Source organism: Phyllostomus discolor, chromosome 7 (genome assembly GCF_004126475.2).
Source record: "Phyllostomus discolor isolate MPI-MPIP mPhyDis1 chromosome 7, mPhyDis1.pri.v3, whole genome shotgun sequence".
In the NCBI taxonomy this organism is placed as follows: Eukaryota; Metazoa; Chordata; class Mammalia; order Chiroptera; family Phyllostomidae; genus Phyllostomus; species Phyllostomus discolor.
The window spans coordinates 45,475,669-45,502,920 of record NC_040909.2 but is presented as its reverse complement, the minus strand read 5'-3'; the positions used below and the strand labels follow the sequence as shown (position 1 = coordinate 45,502,920).

Sequence of the window (27,252 nt, the reverse complement as noted above, 5' to 3'; positions counted from 1 at the left end):
ACTAAGGAAACTTTGTTGTAAAAACTTTTTTTTTATATTCGATAATTTTTTTTTAAATTTTATTTTAATCATTGTTCAAGTACAGTTTTCTCCCCCTTACTCCCATTCCAGCTCACCCACCCAACCCTGCCCCCTGTAAAAACTTTTTTTAATGTAGTCAGACTGAGTCAAAGTTTTGACTTCTCTCGGTCACTTGAAATCACTTTCCAGAGGGCTGTACAGCCACAGGGTGATGGACACATGGTGAATGTGTCTGGAGACCTTCAGGAGCTATAGTTCTAAGACTACAGAAATGTTGTTGACTGCATCTGAGAATCCTGGTCTCTTCTCTTATTCAGGGATTTATTCCATGAATAAGTTCAAAGGGTGCTTTTACCCTTTCTCTGGTCTTTGCTACAAACTGTTCTGTTCTGGGGAAAAAAACAGAATCAAGCAACAATTCTGCAGTCTTTCTGCTTTCTTATGTACCAGGTAGCCTCATTTCTAATATTACATCCAGGTAGTGACTTGGAGAAAATAAGGAAGAAAGACAAAGTGGTAGCTAAGAGCACTAGACAGCCTACCAGGTGGCACCTGACAGGAGGACCTAGATGTATTTGACTCGGCTGTTCATGTGAATGGAATCTAAGCATAGGAAGTGGGAATTTAGGAGCACAGGAGGCACTTTCCCACCACCAGTGCTGAGAACAGTCCTTCCCATCAGAATGTACATCCAGACTGATCCTGAGTTTAGACAATAGGAAGCATGTTGCCTAGTAACTCTGGGCTGGTCTCTATGCTCAGTCATTTCCTATTCCCTTAGAACTGACTTAGGACAACTCACTGGTCCTCATATGAGTGGCCATTTTGTCTGCCCAGTAGCCTTTTTGACTTTATAAAGGAGTTATCCAACCTCCTTTATAAAGTTAAGGTAAAAACACTTCAAATCTTGAAGTGACTATAAGTCAGGATGCTCTGCCTCTTCTGGCCAAAGAGTCAACACTGAAACCAAGCTCCCATGGGAGTTCAGTCCTGGAACAGTGAGTCAAAGAAGGAAAATAATAGATCCTTATTCTTTCCACTTGCCTGGCCTTGAAGAATGTGCCTATAAATTTCAAGTTAACTGAATTTCCAGAGCTGCTCTGGATCAGGGTCTATCCTATGCCTGGTTCTCCACTTTACCTTGGATTCTATGGCCCACCAAGCATCCTTTCAATAAGTTACTTAAATACTTTTCTTTAAAGTTGCCCAAGTCAATTTTTGTTGCTTACTGTCTTCTTCCTAACCATGCCTGTTCTAATCTTCCTCTTTTTTTTCTATTTTTAAGCCTACCTTGCATATTGCTCTCAGAATAATCTCCATATCCACAGCAGATATATTCCTGCTAACATTATCAGGAAAATCTTTCACTGGTCTGTGTTTGAATTCCTCAGCCTAGCTTTTACACTTCTCATATGCTGTCTACTTTCCTTCAAAGTAAAACATTTTAAGAGTCAAATAATGTGGGGAAGTAATCAGAAAGGGATGAGAAAAGTAACACAGGGGAATTGGTGATTAGCATCTGTTTTTTTCCCCTAAAAATGTGAATTTTAAAAATAATAAGATGTAAGATCCTTTTCTTCTCTAATATTCTATGCTTCAAATTTTGCGCCAACTTGATTTTTAAAAATTATTGGTATGCCAATCTTGAGAAAGAAGAACAAAGTAGGAGGGATCACTGTACCTGATATCAAATTATACTACAAGGCCACTGAAATCAAAACAGTCTGGTACTGGCATAAGAATAGGCACATAGATTAATGGAACAGAATAGAGAGAGCCCAGAAATAAACCCATGTGTCTGTGGTCAATTAATATTTGACAAAGGGGGAAGAAGCATAAAATGGAATAAAAATAGTCTCCTCAACAAATGGTGCTAGGTGCTAGGAATGATACATACAGGACATAAAACCAGAGCACCAACTTACACCATATACCAGAATAAATGCAAAATGGATAAAAGACATAAAAATAAGCCATGACACCATAAAAGCCCTAGAGGAAACTGTAAGCAGTAAACTTTCAGATATCCCACATAGCAGTAGTTTTGCTGATACATCCTCTAGGCAGGGGTGTCCAACTCATGGCCCACAGGCTGTATCCAGCCCTGGATGGCTATAAATGTGGCCCAATACAAAATTGTAAATTTACTTAAAACCTTTTTTTCCTCATCAGTTTTCATTGGTGTTTGTGTATTTAATGTATGTCCCAAGACAACTCTTCCTATTCCAGTGTGGCCCAGAGACCCCAAAAGGTTAGCTATCCCTGCTAGGGCAAGAGAAATAAAAGAAAGAATAAACAAGTGGGACTACATCAAATTAAAAAGCTGCTGCATGGCTAAAGAAAACATCAGAAAAATGAAAAGGGAACCAACCATATGGGAAAACATATTTGTCAACAATACCTCAGACAAGGGTTTGATCTTCAAAATATATAAAGAATTTACATGACTCCACTCCAGGAAGACAAACAACCCAGTTAAAAAATGGGCAAAGGACTTGACCAGACACTTTTCTAAGGAGGACATACAAAGGGCCCAGAGACATATGAAAGAATGCTCAGCATCACTAGCTATCAGAGAGATGCAAACTAAAACCACAATGAGATACCACCTCACACTGGTCAGAATGGCCATTATTAACAAATCAAAAAACAAGTACTGGTGAGGATGTGGAGAAAAGGGAATCCTAGTGCACTGTTGGTGATAATGCAGACTGGTACAGCCACTGTGGAAAACAGTATGGAATTTCTTCAAAAAACAAAAAATGGAACTGTCTTTTGACCCAGCAATTCCCTAAGAATTCTAAAACACCAATTCAAAAGAACCTATGCACTCCAATGTTCATAGCAGTGTTATTTGCAATAGCCAAGTGCTAGAAAGAGCTTAAGTGCCCATCAGTAAATGAGTAAATTGAAAAACTGTGGTACATTTACACAATGGAGTGCTTTGTAGCAGAAAGAAAGAAGGAACTCCTGCCTCTCATGACAGCATGGATGGAACTGGAGAACATTATGCTAAGTAAAATAAGCCAGGTGGTGAAAGACAAATACCATGTGATCTCACCTGTAACAGGAATGTAATGAACAAAACAGATGAGCAAAATAGGACCAGAGGCATAGAAACAAGGAACAAACTGACAAGGACCAGAGGAGAGGTGGGTAAGGGAAAAGGGAGGAAAGGAGGAGAAGGGCCTAGTTAAAGAACAAGTATAAATGACCCATGGACATGGACAACAGGTGGAGATTGACTGTAAGATCAAGGAGTGGGTGGAGAAGAGGAGAGAAATGGGAAAGTTGGGACAACTGTAATAGAACAATAAAAAATTATTGGCATGCAATTGGAATATAGCAGCTTAGGGCAGAGAATTTATATATATATATGGATGGATATCTATATCTATATCTATATCTATATCTATATCTATATCTATATATATGGATGGAATATATATATCTGGTTGCCAGTCTTTCCAGCCTTTGGGCCTCCCTACAATGAATAAATGAGTGTTAAATCAGTGTGTGAACAGAGAGAATACAAATATATTACATTCCCTTGAGTGCCATTCATTCCGCCATTTGGCATCTTCAAGCTTGCTGTCCCAGTCCTGCTTTCATTATCTCTCAGGGATTCTGTATGGATATTCCTAATATCAAATTTTATACCCCTTTCTTTTTTCTTTACCTATGTGTTGTATGCTTCAGGTTCCATTGATCCAAGACATATTCAGGGAGTTAATTGGTACAATGAAGGAGGCCAGAAGAGATCTGCTTACTTGGATGAAGGGCTGGTTTAAAGAGTTTGTGAATTAGTAACATCATTCTTCAAAGAAAATAGATAGTGATATTTTGGTGTGTGCTGTTGTCTTCTTTTCTAATGGCTTAATGCCAAGTTTCATGCTTAACCAGTTGTTTTCCAGTTCTTATTTTATTTAATTTAGCCACCTTTTCCTTCTTTTTTCTCATCCTTTATCATCTTTGGATCTAGATAATTATTTAAATAGTATCTCTGCATTAGGGGACTGAAAAATGCATGTTAGATTTGAGATACTATCATGAGAAACCTGTCAGTTACGATAATAAAAGGAAGTATATTTCCCCAGAATAAGTTTTTGCTTCACTTTTCTCTTGTCCTTTTAATTTTCTTCCACTCTCCGATGATTGGTAGGGGTTCCAGTTTCTGTAAAGGAATAGCTCTGTGCTGTTTGCAATGACCCCTTTTTCCCATTCTCTATCCCATCTAAAAACATTGAAATTTACTTTTTTTCATGTTGTCAAGTTACATGGTCTATTAACTAAAAATATGAGTACTGGTTCTTCTTCCCTTTTGTATTTGTGAATGGAGCATGGTTTACATTTAAAATTGTGTTAACAGACCTTGCTGCTGAATGAACCATGCTATCCCATGCAACATAAGACATGTAAACTTCCCATTTTCTTTTTAGAAGACATGTGAGGTCCTTGGGGTTTATTTATTCATATGTTAATTAAAGAAATATCTGTTGAGAGTCTACTATATGCAAACACTGTAATAGGCATTGGGTATATAAGGTCTGTTCAGATGGTATCCAGCCATGTAATATGAAAAATAGAGACATGTATTGAAGAAGATACAAAATGCAAAAAACATTGTACATAGGATAGTGAGGCCTCAAGTTGCCCTTAAAGTAGACACATTGGGACTTCACAGAATTCTTTCAATTGCCATCAACTGCCTGGTCATATTTTCCTGAATCTCTTTCCTCTCAACGGTGATTTTAGTTTTGGGAAAAGCCAGAAGTTGCAAGGTGCCAAATCTGGGCTGTAGGGAGGCTGAGACACCTGGGTGATTTAATATTCTGCCAAAAAATTGCAGATGTTATGCATGAGCAGGTGCATTGTCATGATGAAGTTGCCAATCGGCATTTGCCCATAGATTTGGCCTTCTGAATCATCCAAATAGTTTCTGAGAAGGAATGGTCAAGGTTAATGCAAAATTTGATGCAGATTTGTTGCTCTATTTACTCGGTCATTTTGAATGTGATGACCACACAGCACACATGCTCACTCAACATCATCTACTACCCTCACTGACTAGTACAGTGAAGTCATCATTGTTCACACATGCCCATTCCAGTCCACTGTCCTTGGCTGCCAGGTTACATCGATGTCATGCAAACCATTCTCATTATATTAACAATGGCTGTACTTTTTCTGGACAGACCTCATATATCTAGTAAGCACAGTTAGCCTTCTTTGAACTTGATAGAAGACTATTGATCAAATAACTGTATATTAATTATTTATTCCTATATAAAATTTGTCTCCCAAATCTAGCAGTTTAAAATGGCATATATCCATTAATTCATTCGGTTTCTGAGACTCAGGAAATTGGGAGTGGCTTTACGGCATGGGTCTGGCTCCAAGTCTTTTCTGTCTCTTCTGGGCATGTAGTCTAGCTGTTGGCTGGTGGTGAGTCTCTGAACTAGAATACGTATTTCCAAGCTCATGCAGGTGGCTGTGAGCAGGAGATTTTATTCCCTTACCATGTGAAGCCTCTTCAGAGTTCTGCTCATAATGCAGCTTCTCTCAGAGTGAGTGATACTACAGCAGGCAAAGGTAAAGGAAGGAGAAGCAAAGATGGAAGTGGCCGTCTTAGAACCAAAACTTAGAAGTGACTTCTGCCATATTCTATTTGTCATAGAAATCAATCATGGTGTAATGTAGATGATTCTCTAGTAGCCAAAGCTGCTGTTCCAGGTCTTGGTCTTCTTGTAAGCAAGCATAATGACTTATACTAATGCCCCTCAGTCATTAGGATCCTGTTATTGGAAATTTGAATGGGTTGGTAGAAATTTAACCCTATTAGGAAATGAACTTAATTACTCAGTACTCTGCCAGATGCTTAAGTTCAAAGGTTTTATGTGATCATGTGATTTTTCTTTGTTATTACATATTTCATTGTAATAGAAGAATTTGAATTTAAAGGAAAGTTCAGGACTGTCTTTTGGGAAAAAGCACATACTTTTATGTTACCTGCACTGTTTTTGTTTTTGGTCTAACTAATATGACAAGTAGTTGAAGTCATTTTAGAAAATCTCTTTTTAAAGGGTAATCTAACTGTTGTCTTTGTGTCTTATTCAGTGTCTCATATTTAGAAAGCATTTGGTAAATATCTGTTGAATATATTAGTGACTATGATAGTGTTGAAAAAGGCCAAAGGTCCTATAGCTAATTTGGGAAGTTTCATTCTTCCTTTGTAAACTTGATATGGAAACAAAGATGATGCTACAATTAGAATTTTAGATTTTTGGAGGATATTGGTAGGAATATTTTAGGAATTACCTGGAGTACAGATAGGTCTTCTATCTTCTCTCCTACCTAGAAGATGTGAATAAAAATATGCTGATTTAGTTATCATGTAAATGGTCTACCATACAGGAATTGTATGTATTTTTATTTCATGAATTTGAGGTCACAGACTCTCAAACTTCTTGTTTCTTCTTTCCCCTTTGGACAAACATGGGGATAAACTTAGCATTTTATGAATCAATTTGTGTGATTTTTGTACCAGAAGGGTTATGCTAGTTCAGAAGTATAAATATATTCATACTTGGGTGCTCTATAACCAGGAGTACTTTTTGCCCTGAATTTGGTCATTGAGCCACTGAGATACCAAAATCATGGTCTTGCCTTCACTTGCCTTCCTTTGCTCTATTTTGTAACCAGTCCCTGGGTTTGGCAAGTATTAGAGAAATACCTTCAGGTAAGTCTAGGAACCCACTCATGTCTCTGAGAGAGAGAGAGCGAGATAGCTAACCACAGGAGTTTTCACCTCCCTTAGGCCTAGATACGTTTGTCGCAAGGACTTTGGATAAGAAGCTCCAAATTTACTCTTTGAAACCCTGTACCACCACAGCTCTCTCCTTTTACTCGCTTTATAAGCTAGAGGAAGAAAAGGATTTCTACCTTAGGAAAGAAATCATAACATGAAGAGAAGCCACTTTATCAGAACATTTGGGCATTTCTGAAGAAGTGGAACCCCTTACTGGGGACATTTTGTGAGGACACTGTCGACACAGATGTGGGCCCTCACTAACCACCCCTCTCTGTCATTAAGGTTTACAAGGCAGGCAGGCTGGCTGAGGCTGAACCCGTGTGGCTGCAGGCTTAGATCTCATAAAGGTTCAGAGCTGCTGACAGCATTGCCAGCACTTTTTCAAGGTTAGTGAAAAATGTAATGAAGTTTTAGTAAAATGTGTAATCTATATGTGTACAGAGAATTCATATAGTAACTATATATTTTCAGTAAAGATTTATTACCTAATGCTTATATGCTTTATGAATTACTAAAAGCCTATCATTTTTATAATTAAAATGTCATGTTACACTAATATATATGTATGTGGCTATGTTTTCTGAAACAAAACCTGGTATGCATGATGTGACTGGTAGGACTGTATCAGTAGATATGGGCTCATAAGAGCAAATACTTGAAATTATCTGAAAAAACCCAGGGCTTTTGAGCCCTGCTAATTATATACATGGATGTTTTGTTAGTCTCACTTTAAATTCCAGGATAAAGGCTAATTTAGTTCTTGTTTTATCCAGTGGTTAAATTGCATGTTGAGAAACACATTGTTACCTATGATGTCTGGTTGTTGGAATTGAAACATTTCAGACTCACAGGTGGGTCTTTCAAAGCCTGCAGATTGCCGACGGGCTTTGTAAACTCTGAGCCACTCATAGAGCAACCTTTCCACGCTCTGGTTGTGATGATTCTGGATCCCAGATCCAACCTTAGGGCAGGCTGTGTGAATCGATAACAGGGTCAGGAGACTAACTGGCTTCAAACAGGAGGCAAATCCTGGAGGGCGAATCTCATCAGACATTCTGCCGCACAGGAGAATGGGAGCCAATTGGACTCACAAGGAATGTTTTGTGACTGAACGAGCAAGCTGTCTGACAAGCACAACACAAAGTGACACACTGCTACTACTGCTCAAGACATTAGCGAGCTTCAAGTGAGTAAAGTGCAAACTAGTAAATACTCAGGAGTCTGAAGACTTAAAAGTGTCACGTGGAGCAAGTTCAGAAGTCACAGTTTATGCAGTGAAGGCTCCTTTTCCCTCCAAGATAATGACTTGCAGAAGACCTGATTAGAATTTTACTCCAGTTTGTCTCATTTTGCAACTGACAAGTCATTTGGCAATTAACAGTAATTAATGTGATTGCTGTTTTGTTTCACCAATAAGTTCACATTTACAATACTATAAATCTTATCCAGACAAAGAGAGTGTTTTTATATATTGAACTAATCATTGGGTAGATTACTGAGCAAGCTGGTTTTTAACATGTTTGAATATATTTAAATATAAACATAAAGTCATTAAAGTTTTTATATTTTTGGACTTGTGACAGAGACCGGTATCTTTGCTACTCAAAAACCAAAAATTATTTTGTAAAGAAGATTCTCATCGGTGAATAGAAAGCAGACAACATATCATTGGAAGCACACACCCTTTAAGAAGTGGGAAAGAAAAGACTTTCGAATGTGCACTAACACCCATTTGAAATGCTGGATTTCTTCTCTGGTACCTTTACCTCCTTTATCACTGCAGTTGGGCTTGCTGCTCATTTTTCATCTGCACTCAGCTCTGACTGTGGGTTAGTGGGGGACAAACAAGCTGAAGGATAGCTTTTGAGTTTGAGTTGTAGGAAGAAAGAGAGGCTCCCAGAAGAGTGAAAAGAGCCTGTTATTTGCAGGGGTTGTGCTTGTTATTTATTGCTGTGTAACAAATCCTTTAACACTTAGTGACTTAATACAAACAACAGTAAATTACTTTGTGACAATTCTACAGTTTGGACAGAGCTCAGAGAGAAGGAATTATTTCTGTTCAGATGGGAGGACTGGAGTTGCTAGAGGCATCTCTCTCTTCATGTGGCCTTAGGCAGTGCTTAGGGAAGTTATCCCCCCACCCTGCCCCCCATTGAGACTGGGAGACAGAGACCTTGTCTTCAGGTGCTGACTGGAATAAACAGTAAGTTTGTTTTCAGTAGCTTTGAGTTTCTCAGGTAAACACTTTAAGAGGAGGGGAGAGGGTCATCCTAGGGATGAGGCCTTGAGATGTTAGAAACTGTTAGTGTTTTCAAGTCTTTATAGCCCAAGTTGAGGCCTACTAGAGAAGCAATTCAGAGGAGCCTGGCTAGAAATTGGTTAAGCAGATAACCTTGTCATTAAACAGGCCAGCTTTGATTTCTGCAGAAGGGTGTGACTACCAGAGGTGGAGATTATTGGGGCAATGATGTTCAAGGTTACCACAGTAGTTAAAATATGACTTCTGGGGCCAGACTGTCTAGGTTCAAAGCTGGCTCAGGTCTTTTAGGCCATGTGACTTTAGGCAAATTACTTCTCTTGCCAGAGTTTGATTTCCTTGTCAGCAAAACAGAGGATAATAGTCATAACTACCTCATAGAACATTATGACGATTAAGTGAGATAGTGCTTGGTAAGTTAGTAAGTAAAGTGCTCAGTAAAAGTTAATTCTCATTATTGTCATTGTCATAATACCCGTATGGCAATTTATATAATATTGTGAATTCTTAGGAACTAAAGGGTTTTCTTTGTCATAGAAGAGCACTGAAATATTATAAACCTCCTTGTCTTCCCTGAGTAGAATCCAGGCTATATATTTCCATTTCTGCTTTCTCATACTTAGAGTATAGGAGAATATCGAGAGGTCGTTTTGCCATAAGGTAAGTTAAGATAAGGGCATCCACTGTGCAGAGAGTTCAGGCTAGGTCACAGCAGACACCTGACTGGTCGTATGCTTGAACACAAAAAAGATCAGTTCATGTGAATGTGAAATTCATACCTATGCACTTTGAAGAAATGATTCAGCATAAATATGCACATATTTTCTGGTCTTCTCAGAGTCTCTAAAACTCAGAGACTGATACTGTGTTTTAGATGTTTCATCTGTAGAATCCACTATTTGAAACAAGGCAATTATTTTTTATCACATATCAAACATGGTCAATGTTACTTCATAGCAGGAGAGTGCCATGTACTTTGTACTCTTGTCAACATGTACTTGATGTTGACAACAATCAGGTCTTAAGTGGATTCAGTTGATGAGAACTCCGGTATGCTCTGAGCATAAGTGAGGGTTCCTTGATAGCACCAGTTCTGAGGTCCCAGCAGCTGACCCAAAATGACTGCAGATGGTGCTGCTAGTGGATATAGTGTTGTTTCATGGAATTGTCAGGAAAGCATGCCAGAAACCCATATATGGAAGGTTGTGGCATAGTAAAATTTGTTGAAGTAAACACAAAGGGCTGTTCTGGGGGAAAAAGTTCAGCCTTGTCTTCATCAGGACCAGAAATAGGGCCAGTGTCCTGACATTTTGTGCCATGCTGAATCTCAGTCCATGTCTGTCCCCATTCAGCTAGTTTAATCTGTTCCCAGCTGTGCTCTAGCTGGTGCTGTGTCTTGGCCCTTGTGGTCTGCCTGAGCCCCAGGCAGCTGCTAGGGCCACATGGTTGCTATGGAGAGAACACACCAGCTAGTGGGGCAAGCACATGTTAGAGAGGGAGGGGGAGAGATTTGTTAAGCTCATTTTATATTATCTCGCTTGGGAAGGACCAGGTGCCCTTTAAACTAACCGGTTAATTTGCTAAGCTTTTGCAGGCTTCTCTGCTGGTTCCTCTCCCTAACCAACCCATTTTCTGTATCTTCTGGGGTTCTGTGTCCATTATCCAATCATCCTTTTCCCAGGTTAGACGGACAGGCCTCTATAGTTGCCATCTTAGTTCCTATTGCACATTCCTCAAAGTAGAAGCATCTCCTCCTGCACCATCTTGATTTCTATGGGACATATGTTCAACAAAGGAATTTCCCCTTTATTGTTCTATCCCTCCCCCAGTAATCTGTGGAACTGACTGGTGGTTCTCTGGGGAGTGTGTGAAGCTGTAGCTTCCCAGTGAAGCAGGCCAGCTCATTGTCTGATTCAGCTCCCCAGTTTATTAGGTTTCTTATTGTCTGATTCTCTTTGCTTCCTTCCTTTGTTAGTAGCTAGCTACCTATGCTAACAATGAGAAATTTTAAAGCAACATATGTCCATTTAAAAGAACAGAAAATATGAGCATATTTATGTTCAAATAGATGAGTTTTGTGAAACTGACCTGTTTTGAATGACTTTCACCTAGAACCTTGTTGATCCCAGGTCACTTCTGAAAATGAAGATTCAGAAAATCCTATTTTCAATATCAGATAACCTATGGAGAGAGATTTCTCTCTCTATATTTCTCTCCTCTCACCTCCTAAAAACCCAATATATAATACGTTTCAAGGTTTCACATTTATCCAAGGACACATAATAAAACTGAAACAAACTGAGCTTCTAAAGTATTGTCTTATAAAATAGTTTATCATAATATTTGTTTGACTTTACCAAGAGACCTCCTTTTCTTTTATAAGAACTATGAACTTGGTTTGGCATTAATACCGATTATCTCTAAGTGCACACTTTTCCCACAGCTGAGGTGCAGAAGACCTATCAGCGTTGTTAATGAAGTACCTAAGTCCCAGAGGCACTTTGAATTATAATAGACTTGGAAATAAAATGCCTATGAATAATTCAATGTTGTGAGTCCTCTAGTGGTGGGATTATTTCCCTTAGCATTACACAATAAGAAAATTTAGTGTGCTTTCTGTTAGAGGTAGGCAGACTATTGCACTGGAACCAAATGTGGGTCCTTTGGATTTAAGACTTTTAACAGTTCAAATAGAGAGAGATGAAGAGGTGATGCTTCTTACAATTTGGTTGGAATATGCAGTCATGTTACTATTATTTTGTTTTAATAATTAAGAAGTACTCGATCTGGTAGTTGTAATTAAAGATTGAAGCTGTCCTGATATTCAAACTAAATGATTGACAGGGCCACTCATCTAGAGGGGAGTCTAAATAATTTTCCTATGTGAATGGCAGGAGATTATGGCCTTTGTCATGTATGGTAATGCAGTTTTGATAGGCCAGCATTCCTGTTTGGAGTGGTCCTTTCCCAAGGCATAGGTTAGAAGTAGATTTCCATTTGGCAGAGCAAGACTTGCTGCAGGACAGATTCTAACTTGCAAGACACATAAGCTTTTTAATTTGTTTTGAGCTGGATAGTTCCACCTAGAGCACAAGGCCCTTGAGACATACTGAAGTAAACCTTTAAATAGGGAGGAGTATGGACCTGGGAGCTGAGATCAACTTTTAATTATTTTTTTTTACATGATACAAGTATAATCCCAATATACTAGCAAATGACATAAAAAAAGATTACATTCCCCAGGTATGCAAAAATAATGGTATTTGGCTCTCTGTTTGTGTAACTCTGCTTACAGTATCACTTCCAGTATTTCTGGGCAGCCCCAAAGGGTTATGCCTTATATGATCACAAACCAATGCATTGGCAGAGCACTTGGCTATGTCTGCTCTGTTCTTCCTTTCTTGGTCTAGCTCCCAAATGACTGATTCTTTGTGGGAAGTAACTTGACAGGTTTCACAGCTTTATAGCTGGACCTCTACTACCAGAGTCAAGGATCATGTCTACACATCTCAAAACATTCATTTTGGGGGTGTATATTAGTCATGACAGCTACACTGTGCTGCAGTAAACACATAAATCCCTATGTCTCAATAACTTAACACAAGAAATATTTATCTTTTATACAGCAGTCTGATTTATGCTAGGTGGCTTTCCTAGCATAAATGATGATTCAGGAATCCAGGAATTTTCCCATAATATGATGCTGCCATATGAAATAAGTGACCTCAGAGGTTACCAGAGAAGGACAGGGAAGCTTTATTGCCAAGTGCATCATGAATGCCCACATGTCTTTCCCCCCAGAACCCAGTTTCATGGCTCCAGCCTAACTGCAGAGAGGCTGTGGAAATGCAGTCTTCTTGTGCATCCCAGAAGAGGACAATGAAATATAATTAGGTAAATATGTAACACAGGGCCTATTAGAGGGAAGCAATGCATCTCTGAGTTCTGAGCAGAAGGGGAGAGAATGCAGTCTACCCTCCTGCCTCTCCCACGATGATTCTGGCCATACTATGTCTCTCTCTACCTGAATAATGAAAAAGATCAGCCTGAGCTCTGAGTCTCACTATTATTTCAATTACTATTTCTGGCTCTTAACGCCTGGAACTATAGAAGCTCAAATCAATTCCATAGGACAGGATACCATATCCTTTTCCTAATCCTCTTTCATTGTCTCCCTAGAATCCACATTCTTCTTTTTTTTTTTAAATTGCTGTTCAAGTACAGTTTTCTCCATCCCCCCCCCCACTCTCCCCTGCCCCATCCCCCCCCCACTCTCCCCTGCCCCATCCCCCCACCCTCAATCCTACCCCCGTTTGGCTTTGTCCATGGGTCCTTCATACACGTTCCTTGACGACCCTCCCCCTTTTTTTGCCGTTATCACTCTGTCCCCTCCCCTCTGGTTATTGTCAGTTTGTTTTTTATTTCAAAGACTCAGGTTATATTTTTGCTTGCTTGTTTGTTTTGTTGATTAGGTTCCTGTTAAAGATGAGATCATATGGTATTTGTCTTTCACTGCCTGGTTTATTTCACTTAGCATAATGCTCTCCAGATCCATCCATGCTGTTGCAAAGGGTACGAGCTCCTTTCTTTCTGCTGCGTAGTATTCCATTGTGTAAATGTACTATAGTTTTTTTGATCCATTCATTTACTGATCGGCTTAGGTTGCTTCTAGCACTTGGCTATTGTAAATTGTGCTGCTATGAACATTGGGGTGCTTCCTTTCCTACTTGTAAAACCCAAATTCATGTTAGTGTTAATTTATGCAAACAAATGCAGGGGGAATCAGTAGTGGTGAGTTTGCTTACACTAACACCTCTGAGTTCAAAGGGGCTCTGAAACATGGGTTTGACCTTATTTTCAGCCTCTCCAGAAGTTGTGGGATTCTAGATGTGGACATTGTCATTGTTTTCAGCATCAAGTGACCAACACTTGAGCAACAGAAGCCTAACAGTGAGGGTTCATCTTCCTTCCTTCCCTCCCTCTCTGCCTTCCAATTTTTCTACTTACATTTTTTGCTTTTTAAGTCTAAATGTAGGTATTTGCTGGCATTGGTTCTGATCTGTCTTTAGTGATGGTGAGTCCAGCATTTCTGAAGTTTCCTTGTTTTTTTCCTCATCTTTGTTAATCATGGTTGAAGAGGCCACTTGATGTAGGATCAGACTGAATGAAGAAGCAGATATGAATTACAAAGATTAGCAAAATATAAAATAATACCATTCTTCTCAGTATATATTTTTGCTTTAGAAAAAGTACTTTAATACAAATGTTGTTCCTGTTAATAGTTGATGAGTTTATTTTTAAATAAGTTAAAAATGTTAAACATGTTTCAGATTTAACTTCCAAAATAGCATATATTTAATCCACATATGCAAAAATATTTTTGGAGGGATCCTCAGTGGTTACATATGAAAGGTAGTAGAGGGGTTCTGGGACCAAAAAGCTTAAGAAAAACTTTTTTATAAAATAAGTCTATCAATTCATTGTGTATTATGAGTTTTGGCATCTGGTTTTCTCAGTTTATTTGACTATTGTTTATTGTGTTTTTAGTTATGGAACTTTGATTATTTTTATGGAATTAAATCTGTCAGTTTAGTTCCCATATCTCTCCTCTATGTCTTTCTACTATGTTTTATTCATATGTATACATGTTTATATTTTTTAGTGCTTAAACATGTAGTTTTTAATATACTGTAATATGGATATAACTCTTTTCCCCAAATATAAAGCCAACTGTCTCAACATCATGTATAGAATGTCATCTTTTCCAACTGTTTTCATTTGATAAATTCAAATATATATTCAATATTTTAAGAAACTGCTGATTTTTCCACTAGTCTTTGGATATTTCTCAGCTACAATCAGACAGACAGTTCTTACTACCATAGCTTGAAAATGATTTTTACATCCACTTACTATCAAAAGTGTTCCTCATTTTTTCCTATAGTTGTATTGATTATTCTCATCCACTTATTTTCCACATGAAATTTGGAGTAACTCTTAAGAAAAATACACAGCAATATGCTAATGGAAATTGCTTTAAATTGTGCATGCCACTGGGGAGAATTGACTTCATATTTCTGAGTCTTTTAGTATTTCTGTTCATTATTTCTTCTTCTTGTATAAAAGTGTACACTGTATATTCTTTCTTATAGAACTCACACTTTTTTGCCAGATTTATTTTTAGGATTTTAATGTGTCCTTTCTCACTTTCTAAGAATATTTAGATATTTAAAATCTTCTCTCATCCTAATGCTACTAGCCACCCTGTTTTAAAGCATCCTACTTTCAGGAGTTTTCTATGGGCTTCCAATTTCTCTGCTCATACTTACTATTATGACAATTCATCTTTATACTTTTCTATCATGCATTAGAAAATCTGAGGGTGAATAATATTTATCTTCCTAACACAGATTTTCAGAAAATATTCCCAAAATGGATTACCACATCCTATATCCCAGGATATCTCTATTTCTGGGACTTTTCTCCTCTCTAGTTTCCCAGTGGGTTCATGTCTTTTTTGAGGCTATTCTTTTTTTTTTTTAACTCTTAAAGTATCTTAAGGTTGAATTGCTCCAAAGGGAATTGAGCAGTTATATTAGATGCTATGCTGTGGAGAACCTGAACTTTATGTAGTTTCCTGGAGTAAAGGGGAAGTGAATATAATAAAATTTTTGCAGAATTTCAAAAATTATTTTTTGTCAGCATTATGCAAAATTATCTGGCCTGTACTAGTGGAGTGATCCAGACCTTGTGGAAAATATATAAATTTAGATACTTTAGCAAAGACTTCAGATATTATTTGAGCTTTATATAAGATGCCCTAAAATAAATAGTTGCTTAATTTCTTTTTATTTTTTATTAAAGTATAGTTGACATGCAATTATAGTTTCAGATATGATTACCATGTAAGTCTAGAACCATCTGTACAAAGGTATTATGATATTATTGACTATATTCTTTGTTGTACATTATAATCCTGGGATTTATGTTATAATAGAAAGTTTGTACCTCTCATTCCCTTTTACCTTTTCTCCCATCATCCTACCCCCATCCCTTCCAGCAACCATCAGCTTGTTCTGTGTGCCTGACTCTGTCCCTGTTTTGTTTCTTCATTTTTTTTTTTAGATTTCTCATACAAACCCAGTTCACGAGTCACTGAATAAAGCTTATAAAAATCTTTTAAATTTATTCAGTTGATATTTTTTTCAGTGGTGACAACAATGATGGGATCTGATGGAGGCTTCTGACAGCTTTGGGGACAAAGAGAAACAAAAGGTGTTAGTACCCATAAATTCTTTAAGTTGTCTATCACTATTTCTGAGGGTAAGTTTTTCAAAAGCCCAGATACTCTTTTTGTTCAGCTCCCAGTATAATTGTCTTTCCAGTCCAGGGTTCATGAATCAGATGGGAGGCTCTAACTTGTAAGAAATGAGCACCACTTCTTAGCCCAGGTTAGTCTGTAGTCCCAGTTCAGGGCTTAAGGAGTCTGTTGGTGCTGATAGATGGTTCCATCTGGAACCCAAGTCCCTAGCCCTTGGTTAGTTCACAGTCCCGCATATATTGAGAGCTGCTGGTTCAGTCTGTAGTTCAACTTTGGTAACTGCTAGTAGTATACACCTAAGGCTTTCTCTTGGCCAGTCCACAGTACTATCGCTTTGGTTACTGCTTGTGTCCATGGTTACATTTCTTTGATTACTCTTGGTTTCTGTTAATGTGCAAAATACAGTAAAGGAACAATACATCTATTGTTAATGGGAATGTTGAAAGTCAAAGCTACAAAATTGATGGGCACGGGTCCATCACTTAAAGGCTGTTAGAGCACTTGTTACCCAATTCTTAAGTTACTCCTGTGCTAGGATAATTTGGTCAGGGTGGGTTAGATTTGACACTAGGTCACCAATTAACCTCAAACAAATTTCCATGCAGTGAGCTACATTGTAGAACACCACACAATCCCCAATGTAGTGGCACATTCCTCTTAAGTGTTTATTTGTCTCCAAGAAACCCAAGGCTTAGCCAAAAAATAAAAAAAAATCCTCAAGTTTCAAAGAACTGATTGCTACAACTCCCAATACAACTGCTTGTTTTATATCTGAGAACTGTGGTCCAGAAGCCATAAATATGTACAAATATGGCAAATGGAAAAATCTTAACAAGACAACCTGGAATCACAATGGCCAATAGGGGGAATGTTCTAATCAGACAAGATTGTTCATTTAAGAAGTGCACTTGAGAGCTAGGACTCCAAAATCAAGCAAACAGAATGGGATACCTATTTTCAATTGGCATTCAGAAGCCTCCAAAAAATTCCAAAATAGTTTCATCAAATGGTTCATTGCAAAAGTCTAAAGAAAAATTAAAGACAAAAGACCTACCTCACACAAAAGACTAAAAGATTATGTGATTACCAGTACTTCCTTCTGTCTGTTCTCCTTTATCTGAGTACTTAAAGTCTACTAATTCTCTATCTGGATCACCTTTTCACTCTAAAGAGGCTGTAAGATCATAAACACAAGTTGGCCAAGTTAGTTGCCTTACAGATACCTTTGAAGGAGGGCTCCATATCAGTTTCTTCCAGGGCTGATGAAACTAGGTTTACCCCTAAAGAGCCAAGGGAAAAAATTAAAATTAATGGAAAACTTTGCCAACTTCTCGTATATATTTGGGCTCCACTCCACTCTAAAGCACAGCCACTCTGGAGCCCTTAGATATGATCCTGGGGAAAACAGGCAGAAACCACCAAAGGGTGAGTGAGGCTCCTTTCCAGAGCCAGCTCTTCTCAATCTCTATAGTGCTCTGTCATGGGGAAGGTGAAATTTTACATCATCTCTCTTTCCAACTCCAGACCTATTGGTTATTGATCCTTTTTCTCTCTGGGATAGCTACTGTCATCTTATTTGTCCTGTTTTCAGTTCTGAGAACTTGGCATGCCAACTATCAGGTTAGGGTCTCCAAAACTATGGCTGCACAGAAATGTGGATTGTACTCCATTTGCATCGGGGGTTCTACTGACTGTCGCCAACTCTAATGGAAATAGAATGGAAACAGAGTTGTCTTTCTTTGGGCTGTCTTTGGAAGTGGCCCTCTATTTTGAGGAAGCAATATCTTTTATACTTCTTTGAGGATGCCTTTTTCATCCATTAAGGCATTCAATACTACTAGGATGTACTGTTTGTCCCAGTAAATTTGTTACCTCAAATATATATCCTTTCAGGATTTTTTTCTAAGTAGTTCTATGGTCAGAAGATGGTCAGATCAAAAGCTGATATTCAGAGCCTGATAGGAACTTTTTAAAGGCCTTCTCCCCTAAGCCAAAATGAAAGTATTCATACATAATATTCAGAGAAAAAGAATAACATGCCAAAGGCAAAGAGCTCTAAATGTAGAACATAGGAATCTTTTTTTATTTTTATTTTTATTTTTTTTAAAGATTTATTTATTTATTTTTAGAGAGGGAATCTTTTTTTAAATGTTAGTTGAAGACCTTTCCCTGATAAAAAGCAGCAAATTGAAAATAGTGTAGTTGGATGGGTGTGTCAGCCCCTTCATGTCATTCAGGTTGCCGCCCAACTTTTTGCAGAGTTAAAAACAACTATTCTGTCTAAATGGAGTCTTACAGGCATAAAAATCTAGCTCTAGAAGCAATTCACAGCCCTTCTATCCCTTGTTACCAATCTCCAAACCTCTCCTATTTATTTCAAAAGGCTTTCAGATACTGTAAAAGATCTGGACGTAGGGTACAGAACAAGGGCTTCTTGTTGACACTTACATTCTGTGTGCCTTTTCATATGTCAGTTTTCTACCAGGTATTCTTTAGGAACCAAGATAATTCTTATCAAAAGGGAAATAAAGTCTATTTGAAAACCAGGCCTATGAAAAATCTTACAAACCTTGCCACAAATATTAATAAAATGTCTAAGCCATCTGAACAGATAACCTGAACTTATTCCATCATCCAGAAACACAATTTGGATCAACAGTTTTTTTTAAGCTAGTGTGTTTTGCATTACCATTTTCATCAAAAGCTATAAGATCTTTTTTACATATGTCTGTATGTTTATGTGTATATGTGTGTGTGTGTGTGTGTGTGTGTATAATAGAGATGTGTGATTTTTTTCTACCTCCAGATTGTATTGTATAAATTGATGAGTAAAGAACTCTATTTTATTGCCTTAAAGACAAGGGAACACTGTATAAATTTAAGTATACTTAAATTAAGTATAAATTAAGTATCCCTAAATAAATTAAGGGAGCATTCAGAGATATAAAAACTAACCCAAATGTTTTTCAAGTTCATGTGACCCAGGATGATCTTTAGTATATAAATCTAGTTTATTTAAAATAGAACATGTATAAAGGACCCATAGACAGAGACAAAGGTGAGGGATTAAATGTGGGAGGTGGGGGGTGGTTAGGATGAGGGATAGTAATGAGGAGAAAATGGGGAGAACTGTAATTGAACAACAATAAAAAATGAAATAGTCATGTCTTTAGAGCTATAAGTATTAGATATAATGTGGATATATAGCTTTTATTTTACATAGGTTTAACAAATATCAAATAAGCTTATGTTATCTGTTGCAGAATGTAGGTAAAAATAATAACTTAAGATGATGGTTAGCTATTTAACGTCTCATGAAATTTTTATGAGTAATCTAAACATAATTGTTATGAACAAGGAAATTAAATAGATGTAAATAGGATGAGAGTTTGTAAATAACTTTTCAACAATAATTACATTTTTATTTTAGAATATGTATTTATGTATGTAGTTTGTTAATAATGCATGTCTTTATTTTATTACTCATCCAACAACAGAATACCTAGATACATGAGGTAATAGTTAAATGTATTCATTTTGATATTCTTCCAGTTGTGTTGCTTTACATACAATTATCAAGGGATGAATAAAGAACATATTTAACAGTTTATTAGTTTGACTATTAACTTTAAACAATTAAAAAATATTTAAGCCTCCATTTTTATGATCAAATTTTTTATTTTTCAATTATAATTTAAGTAATTATAGTTGACTGTTATATTAATTTCAGGTGTATACCATAGTGATAGACATTTATATACCATATGAAGTGATCACTCCAATAAATCTAGTACCCATCTGGCACCATACATAATTATTACAACATTATTGACTATATTTCCTGTGCTGTGTATAGGAAATGCATAGGGTGTGTAGTCCCTTTATACATTCCTGTGACTATTTTTTTTATAAGTGACATTTTGTACTTCTAAATATCTTTCACCTATCCCACCCCCAAGTCCCCTCTCTCTGGCAACTATCAATCTGTTCTCTTGGATAAAGAAGAAGTAGTACATGCCTGGTTAGTACATAAACCAAACAGGCATGACAAGAAGGAGTATTACTTGGCCATAAAAAAGAATGAAACCTTGCCTTTAGGACAACATGAATGAGCCTAGAGGATTTTATACAAAGTGATATAAATCAGGTAGAGAAAGACAAATACTATATGATTTCACTTATATATGGAATATAAAGTCAAAATAAAAAAATGAATTTATTGATACAGTCAACAATAATTACTTTTTATGAAATAGTTTTCAGAATCTTTTTGGTAATTTGAAACCTTAAAAGTATTCTGAAATAAGTTAAATGATGGATATTGAACATCTAGATCATTTTACAGATCATTTTACAAAAAAGATAAAATTCTGAAACAGTAACTACTGAACATCAGTTTACTAACTTTTGACATCATTTTACAGAGGAACTAAAAAGACATTTGGATCTATGAGTAACCATGTTTTATGCCACATTGAAAAGTTTACTATGAAAAAGACTATATTTCTAGAGATTGTGAAATATATTTGTAAGTTTGCCAATCCACAAAATGCTAGTGTAATAGTTCACAGTTTTTTACTTCTTAATTTTCACTAGGAATTAAGGATTCTAAGGGTTAAGAATTCTAATCAATACATGTAATTTAATTACTTAGAAATGATAAGGGTGATCAGAAATTGTGTATGTAAAGTAGGTAAGAAAAGTAAAATGACTGGCTGTTCCAGAAAAACAATAACGTAAGATAAAATATGAATAGATACAAAAAAGTTTTATTAAAAAGTTGCAAAAGTTTTGAAGAAAAAGATTCAGGAAAACAATGATATGTGTGGTCAAGCTGGCTAAGATTGGAATAAATTTAAGTTCAGAAGTGCCTAGTACAATATTAAAATTTTGGAGAAGGCAGGTCCAAGTTGGCACAGTTTGATACTGAGCTCACCTACTCTCAAGAACACATTGAAGGCACACCTATATTTAGAGCAATCGTCATGGGAGACAACTATGAACCAATTGAACAGGTTCTGTGCAACAAGCAAGGGAGAGGGACCAGATTAAAAAGATTGGGGAACCATGAGAACCCTTGGGGACCTGAGGGAACAGCCCAAGACTGAAGGAACTAGTGAGTGCTATGTTTTACATTTCCCTTGAATATGGATAACAGGTGGGAGCTCCATTCATGTTCTCTGGCCCACCAGCAGGGCACTATAGCACATGCATCCCCAGCCATCTTTCCTGGAGCTATTGTAGATCCAGGAAAAACTGGAGGGTGCCATAGCAGGCATACAAGGGGTCTCTCTACCCAGAGAGTGATCTAGCAGGTGCAGAAGATTGATGCTTTGGGTGCCCACTGGGATGCATGCAAGTGGGGCTCCCCTATCTGGAGAGAGTGAAGAACTAGAAAGGCACTGCAGTGCCTGCTTGCAGGGCAGCCCTGTTCAAAGAGAGTGTAGAGACAGTGGAGCACCACTGTATGCTCATCTGGGGCTTCCCCTCATGGACAGGTTTGGAGCTAGGAAAGTGTTGTTGTATCCACATGCAGGACTGCCCAGTCCAGAGAAATTACTGATAGTGGGGAAATGCTGCACATATGAGGAAAGTATGGAGCTGTCAAAACATTGTAGTAAACACACACACAAAGCTTCCGCATGTGGGGTGAGTAGTGTGCTGCTGAGAGTGCACACAGGACTACCTCAACTGTACAGGGTGCAGCACTAGCAAAGTGTGAATGCTGCACTCACAGAAAGGGTGGAGCTAGTGGAGTGTTGAGTAAGAGGCACTCAGAGTCACCCTCTCCAGTCACTGATCTGATTGCAGACAAGGACAATTAAAGCAATAGAGCACACACATAGGGTGGTTCATGCAGACTGAGAGAGGGGTATGGCTGAACATGATAAGCAGTTTACTGCTTAGAGAGGTAGCAGATGTAGCAAATTATGGTTGTGCATGCATGTAGGCCTGCCTCACGTGGAGAGGGGCTGAAGCTGGTGGGGCATTGAGACACAAGCACACAAAGCAGTCCTACTCAGACTCTTCTGTGGTCACAGACAGTTAAACCAACCAGGCATGCCAACAGCACACCAAGCAGCCCCAGGCAGCACCTCCTTCCCCCACCCCAGCCATATTAGAAGGGGAAGGAAGCACACACCAGGCACCACATGTGCCTGTTCCAACTACAACACGCCTGCCAAAACTATTAAACACACAGTCTACTCCAAGACAATTCTTTCAAGACTGGGAAAGATAGCTATTCTATCCAACTCATAGGAATAAACAAAGTCAAACAAAATGGGGAGACAGAAAAGTATTCCCCAAATGAATGAACGAGAAAAAACTTGAGGAAAAAAAACCCCATAATCAAATGGAGATAAGATAATTGCCTGATAAGGATTCACAAAAAGTCATAAAGATGCTCAGCCAGCTTGAGAGTACAAAAGAGGAACTCAAAGAGCACTTTAACAAAGAGATAGAAAATGTAATAAACAATCAGAGATGATATATACAATAACTGAAAAGAAGTCATTACAAGAAATTGACAACAGATTAGTGATATGGAAGACAGTGGAAATTACCCAATCAGGACAGCAAAATGAAAAAAATACTTAAAAGAAATTAGGATAAGATATTTCTGGGATAATATTAAGTGCTCTAACATTAGCATTATAGGGATTTCAGAAGGAAAAGAGAAAGAGAAGGGCAGAAAGAATATTTGAAGAAACAATGCTTGAAACTTTCCTAATCTAAGAAGGAACCAGACATCCAGGTCCAGGAAGCACAGAGTTCCAAACAAGATGGATAGAAAGAAAACAACACCAAGACATATTGTAATTAAAATGACAAAAATTTAGGATAAAGAGACAATCTTGAAAGTAGCCAGAAGGAAACAAGTCACATATGAGGGAAACCCCCATTAGGTTATCAGCTGATTTCTCGGAAGCAACTTTGAAGTCCAGAAGGGAGTGACAGGAGACATGTAAAACAGTGAAAGAAAGGAATATATAACCTAGAAACTTTATTTGGCAAGATTATTTTTCAGAACTGAAGGAGAGATAGAGTTTTCCAGACAAGCATAATGAATGGAATTTACAACTACTAACCCAGCTGTACAAGAACTATTAAAGAAAAGGCCATAATCAGAAATAAGAAAATATGTGAAAGAAATCCCACTGGTAAAGGCAAATACACAGTAATCACAATGAATCAACCACTTACAAAGTTAATATGAAGGTTAAAAGACAGTAGTAGCAGAATTAACTATAACTGCAATATAATATTAAGGGGATATACAATATAAGAAGATACAAAACATGATGTGAGAAGCAAAGAGTAGAGGGTAAAAAGTTTGCTTTTAGAATGCAATTGAATGTAAATGCTTATCAACTTAAAATAGACTTATAGACGGACATATGTGAACCTCATGGTAACCATAAACTAAAAACTACAAAAAGACACAAATAATGAAGATAAAGGAATTTAATAAAAAAATTAAAGAAAACCAACACACTGAAGGAAAGATTAAGAAAGGAACAGTGAAGAACAACAGAAACAACCAAGAAACAATGAACAAACTAGCAATAAGTATACATCTATCAACAATTACTCTAAATACAAATGGACTAAATGCTCTAATCAAAAGACAGAGGGTAGCAAAATGGATAAAAAATATGACACATTTATATACTGCTTATAAGAGACTTATTTTAGATCAAATATGAAATTAAGATGAAAAGGTGGAAAAGATATTCTAAGAAAATAAAGGCAAAAAGAAAGCTGGGATAGCAATTCTCATATCATACAAAATAGAATTCAAAACAAGGAATGGAGAAAAGGGCAAATAAGGACATTACATAATTTTAATGGTGTCAATCCAAGAAGAAGATATAGTAATTGTAAATATAAAAGTATATAAAGCAACTGTTAGTGGACATAAAGGCAGAAATTAACAGTAATGCTAGTTATGGATTATAATAGCCCATGAACCTCAATGGATAGATAACCTAGACAGAAAATTAAGGAAATAGTGGCCTTAAATGGTACCTTAGACCAATTTGACTTGACATTTATGGAGCATTTCATCTAAAATACCACATATTACAAATTTTTCTCATGTGTACATGGGAAATTTTCCAGAATATATCACATACTAACCTACAAAACAGCCTCAATAAATAGAAGGATGAAATTATATCAAGCATATATTCTGAATACAATGGCATGAAACTAGAAATCAACTACAGAAAGAAAACTGGAAAATTCCAAAATACATGCATGCTTCTAAACAACCAATTGATGAAAGAAGAAATTAAAGTCTACCTTAAGACAAATGAAAAAACAATCTTACAAAGTATATAGGATGCAACAAAAACAATTATAAGAGGAAAGTTAATAGCTATAAGCCTACTTCGAGAAGCAGGAAAATCCCAAATAAGCAATCTAAATTTATACCTAAAGAAAGTAGAAAAAGAGGAACAAACAAAACCCAATGTAAGTAAAAGGAAGGAAATAATAAAGATAATAATGGAAATAAAAAATTAATGAAACTAAGAGCTGGTTCTTTAAAGAAAGAAAGAAAGAAAAATTTGATAATACTCTAGCAAGACTCATCAAGAAAAAGAGAGAATATAAATAAAAGTAGTTTCTTGTATTTTATTTCTAAGTTTAACCTACACCACAGAAATACAAAAGATCATTGAAGAACACTATGGACAATTGTATGCCAACAAATTCAACAATTTAAAAGAAATGGATAAGTTTTCAGAAACATATAACTTTTCCAGACTAAACCAGGCAGAAACAGAGAATCTCAACAGACCAATTACTCGCAATAAAATTGAAGTAATTAAAGGAAGAACTCCCCAAAAAACAATAGCCAAAGACTAGATGGCTTCACAGATGAATTCTTTCAAACCCTTAAAGAAGAATTAATACCTATCCTTCTTAACCTATTCCAAAAAATTTGAAGAGGATGGAACACTTTGAAACTCATTCTATGAGGCAGCATTACCTTGATACCAAAACCAGACAAAGATACTACAAAAAAGAGAATTACAGGCCAATATCTCTGATGTCACAATTCTCAACAAAATACTAACAAACTGAATTCAACAGTACAGTATAAGTATTACACACCAAAATCAAGTGGAATTTGTATCAGGGATGCAAGGGTGGTTCAATGTCTGTAAAACAAGTAATGTAATTCACCACATCAACAAAACCAAGGATAAGAACATAGAAGTGCGCCTGCGAACCAAAGGATCACAGTTTGATTCTCAGTCAGGGCAGATGCCTGTTGCAGGCCAGTTCCCAGCAGGGGATGCACGAGAGGCAACTATACATTGCTATTTCTCTCCCTCTCTCCTTCCCTTCCCCTCTAAAGATAAATAAATAAAATCTTTTTAAAAAAGAACATATAAACAGAGTTATAGATACAGAAAACAAACCCATAATTGCCATATGGGAGGGGGAATGGGGAGTGGGTGCAAAAGGTGAATAGATTAAGACATAAAAACTGGCAGGTACAAAATCATTACAGGATGTAAAGCACAGCATAGGGAATATAGTCAATAATACTGTAATAACTATGTATGGTGTCAGGTGGGTACTAGATTTATTAGGGGGATTTACTTTGTAAGTTATATAAATGTCTAACCACTATGCTGTGCTTCTGAAACTAATGTAAAATAATATTGAATGTCAACTGTAATTGAAAAATTAAAAACAAGGATAAAAATCATGATTATCTTGATAGATGCAGAAAACCACTTAAAAAATTCAGTATCTATTTATGACAAAAACTCTCAACAAAGTGGATATGAAAGAACTTACCTCAACTCTATGAAGGCTTCATATGACAAAACCACAGCTAACATCATACTCAATGGCAAAAAGCTGAAAGCTTTTTCTCTAAGATCAGGAATAAAAAATGAATGCCTACTCTCACCATTATTATTTAATATAGCACTGGAATATGAAAAAGAAATAAAAGGCATTCAGATTTGAAATGAAGAAGTAAAATTGTTACTATATGCAGATGACATGATGCTATATATAGAAGACCCTGAAGAATGCACAAAAAATTAACAGAATAAAAGAATTTAGTAAAGTAGGATACACAGTTAATACATAAAAAACTGCCATGTTCCTATATGCTAATAGTAAGTAGAAAGAGAAATTAAGAAAACAATCCTACTTAAGATTGTATCAAAAAGTGTAAACTACATAGAAATAAGTTTAAACAAGCTGGTAAAAGCCCTGTACTCTGAAAACTATAAGGCATAGTTTCTTCACCAAGAAACTGACTAAGACATGAAAAAATGGAAGTATACTCCGTGCTCATGGATTGGCAGGATTAAAATTGTTAACCATACTACCCCAAGCAATCCACATAGACAATATCATTATTATCAGAATACAATGACATTCTTCTATGAACTGGAAGAAAAAATTTTACAATTCATACAGAGCCACAGAAGACCACAAATAGCCGAAGCATCTAGATAAAGAGAACAAATTTGGAGGTATCATGCTCCCAGAATTGAAACTATACTACAAAGCTATAATAATCAAAACAATATGATACTGGCACAAAAACAGACACATATCAGTGGAACAAAATGGAGAAACCAGAAATAAACCCTTGCTTATATAGTCAACTAATGTACAACAAAGAAGGTAACAATATACAATGGAGTAACAACAGTATCTTCAAAAAGTGGTATTGAGAAAATTGGACAGATACATGCAAAATAATGACACTGAACCACTCTCTTACAACAAAAACAAAAATAAACTGATAATCGATTCAAGACTTAAATATATTTGCCTCAAACCATACAAGTCCTGGAAGAA

The 27,252-nt window shown here is 36.7% G+C and overlaps 1 long non-coding RNA gene across 1 annotated transcript in view; it reads left to right on the top strand.

Moving 5' to 3' along the window:
* Window positions 1–27,252, top strand: part of LOC118501634 — a 138,768-nt gene that overhangs the window by 107,908 nt on the left and 3,608 nt on the right. The window lies entirely within an intron of this gene.